This window comes from Tursiops truncatus, chromosome 2 (genome assembly GCF_011762595.2).
Source record: "Tursiops truncatus isolate mTurTru1 chromosome 2, mTurTru1.mat.Y, whole genome shotgun sequence".
Lineage (NCBI taxonomy): Eukaryota > Metazoa > Chordata > Mammalia > Artiodactyla > Delphinidae > Tursiops > Tursiops truncatus.
Window position 1 is genome coordinate 11,730,214 of NC_047035.1, and position 3,511 is coordinate 11,733,724.

Here is a 3,511-nt window from a genome sequence, read left to right on the forward strand (position 1 = left end):
CATGTAAGTGAAAAATAACAAGCAGGTCATAGAACAGTGTACAGTGCGCAGCTGTTATTGTTTCACAAAGAGGTGTGTGTGGACACCCACTTGGGCCTAGCAAAGAAAACATTCTGGTAGGATACACAGCAAAATGGTAACAGTGATTTTCTCTGGGAAATAGGATTGTAAATAATTTAAATTTCCTCTCTGTCTTTCTGGATTATCTGATTTAAAAACTAAAACAAGCATTTGTTCCTTTTTAATCTGAAAAACAAAAATGATGAATGTCATTTCTTTTTGCAAATGGAGAATTCCGACTCTGGGGCCCAGGGGCCCTCGAAGGCCCAAAGGGGTAGAGAATCCTTGGTCAGCAAGGGTGAGGCCGGGGAGGAGCAGGGAAGCAGGAGGGGAAAGGAGACCGACACTCCCCCCAGGGCAGTGAGACCCTCGCAGGTAGTCAGTTCCCCTTTCTGGTCTCCCGGCAGGGTTTGGGGGTGGGGGGAGATGATCCAGGCTGAAGCTGGATGCGGGGGGCAGGGGTGTCCCTGCAGTGATGGAGGGTAAGCCAGATACTTCCTGGGTTCCAGGAAGTGGGGAGATAGAAGCAATTCACTGAGAGGGAGGGACAGGCAGGGTGTGGACAACAAACCGAGCCCAGCTGGACCAGGGTCGAGGGCAGCAGAGGGTCCAGCCTCCCTTAACCACTCCTCTCCCTCATCCTCTCTCCAGGTTGGCATCGCCTTGGGGCCCTCATAGCTTTGCACTCTACGCCCTTCTTGGTGGTCTCATTCACACCCGTGCCTTCGACCCCCTCCCGGACACGGACCTGGCCGTCCTCTCCACACCCGAGCCCACCCTCCAGGCTGCCCCCGCTTCCTAAAAGCTATGCTTCAACATGTCACTCCCTCGCCCGAGATTTTTCATGGCCTCCCTTGTGCCTGCAAAGAACATGCAAAGCCCTTCAAACCTGGCTCCAACCCAAGCCCTCCCCACTTCTTTGCACGGGGTTCCTCTCTCTGTGTGTGTCTACAAAGCTACCCTTCCTTTGTCTACATGACAAACTCCTATGTTTCCTTTAAGATCCAGCCCAAGTATCAGTCTCCACTGTGAAGCCTTCTGAACACTCCAGGCATTCCAGAATTTTTTGCTCCCATCATCTTTTTTGTATTCCTGGTCACAGCATTTGTTGCACTCCACAGTTACCAATTTTGACTGTGTCCCCAGTTCTCAGCTTGTGAGCTCTTAAGGGCAGATGGCTTATGTATCCCAGCTCCCAGCTCAGGGCCAGCACATGAGGCACTCAGGAAGTGCTGGTGGGATGGATGGGTGGGTGGAAGCTGGATGGATGGATGGATGGATGGATGAGTGGGTGGATGGATGGATGGGGGGGTGGATGATGGATGAAGGATTGTTCCTTTAAATATATGAACATGTAATTTCTCCCTCTTAAGAGCAGAACAAAAAGTTCCCTCAATCCCACACCCCTCCTTCCTTTTACATCAAAGTTCCTTTAGACTTGTCCACCACACCATCCTCTGTTTCTTCACCTCTCACGCTCTCGTGCACCGACTCAAGCAGGCTTTCACTGCTCTATTGTTGGACACAGATGACCTCCACGTTGCTAAATCTAGCGGTCAGTTCTCAGTCATCAGCTTACTGACCTTTCACAACATTCGACACCCCTTCTTTCTTTTAAATACGTGCTTCTCTTGGCTTCCAGGGACATTACTCTCCTGGTTTGCCTTTTACTCCACTGACTTCTCCTTCCCAGTCTCCACTGCTGGCTCCTCTATCCCCCCAGCCTTAGGCCTTGGACTCCCTCCATCTAGTATAACTCCCTTGATGATCTCATTATTTTCGTGGCAAATTCCCTGACCACATGTGATCCTTTTGCAACCTCCCCATCTGAAGAAATGGCGATGACCTCCTTCCAGGTGCTCAGGCCAAAGATCTTTTTTTTTAATTGAAGTATAGCTGATTTTCAATCTTGTGTTCATTTCAGCTGTAGGGTTGTACAGCTGAAACAGCAACGTTTCAGTGTTTTTGCAGATTATACTCCATTATGGGTTAATACAAGATAATGGCTATAATTCTCTCTGCTATACGTATTTCCCGTTGCTTATCTATTTTATACATAGTAGTTTGTATCTCTTAATCCCATACCCCTAATTTGTCCCCCTCCCCTTTGGTAACCACAGTATCTGTGCGTCTGTTTCTGTTTTGCACATACGCTCATTTGTATTATTTTTTAGATTCCACATATGTGATGTCATACAGCATTTGTCTCTCTGACTTATTTCACTAAGCAGAATCTTCTCTAGGTCCATCCCCGTGACTCCTTTTTCACTCACACCCAGCTTGTCAGTACCCTGCTGGCTCTGCCTTCAACACGTGTTCAGCATCCAGCCACTTCTCACCTCCTCCACAGCTACCCCTCTGACTCGTCCCCCCTCCCAGCCCCTGCCCTCTAACAATTCCTCCCACCGTCACCCTTAATCCCCTTCTGTCTACTCTTGACCCAGCAGCCAGAGCGATCCATTGGCAACTTAATTCAGATCATGTCACTTCTCTGTGCAGAAAATCCCAGTGGCTTCTGAGGGTGGAGGTCTCCACGATGGCCTCAAGGCCCTGTGGGATCTGTGCCCCTTCCCCGCTTACTTCTCTGACCTCATCCCAACTAGTCCTCCCTTGTTGCCTCCATGCTACTCCTCAAACATGCCAGGTCCGCTCCTATCACAGGATTTGCGTGTACGGCTCCTTCTGCCTGGAATGCAGGGCTCCCAGGTACCACCTGGCTCATTCCTTCGCCTCCTTATGTCTGCACCCAAATGTCACCTTCTTAGTGAGGCCTTCCCTGGTCACCCAATTTAAAACTGCAGCCCCGGCCCCACTGACAACACTCGCTCCCCCTTCCCTGTGCCACTCTTCTCCACATCACTTACTGCAGCTGCCTCACTTTATAACTTACTCACATGTTTATTTGTTGTTTTCTCCCTCCGTTAGCATATTAGCTCCATAAGGGTAGAGGTTGGGAACTTTTGTTCCCTGCTGCATCTTCAGCGCCTAGAACAGGACACAACACGTGTGTCCTTATAAGTGTGTATAAATGAATGAATGATTTTATTAATCCTTGCCATGCCCTCCCCATTATATTTTGGATGAGGAAGCAGAAGCACAGAGAGGTTAATTAAGTCATCCCTGGTCACTCTGGTCCTAGATTTGAATCTAGGCTGTCTGACTCCAGAGTATGTGTTCTAAATACCAGGTGCTACTATTCTGAACCTCAGTGTCTCCATCTGTCAAATGGGGAAGATAATATTATAATATAGTCGCCCTGCTGTTCTCACAGGTTGTTTGAGGCATCATCACGAAATGATGTTTGCAAGTGAATGTTCTTTCAAACTGTCAATGTTGAATATTATCATTTTCTCTCTTCTCTTAAGAATTAAGTTCCCAAGGGCAGGAACTAAAATGAAGACCTTAGAGATCAGCTAGTCTAACCCATTATTTTATAGGTGGGGATGAGAAA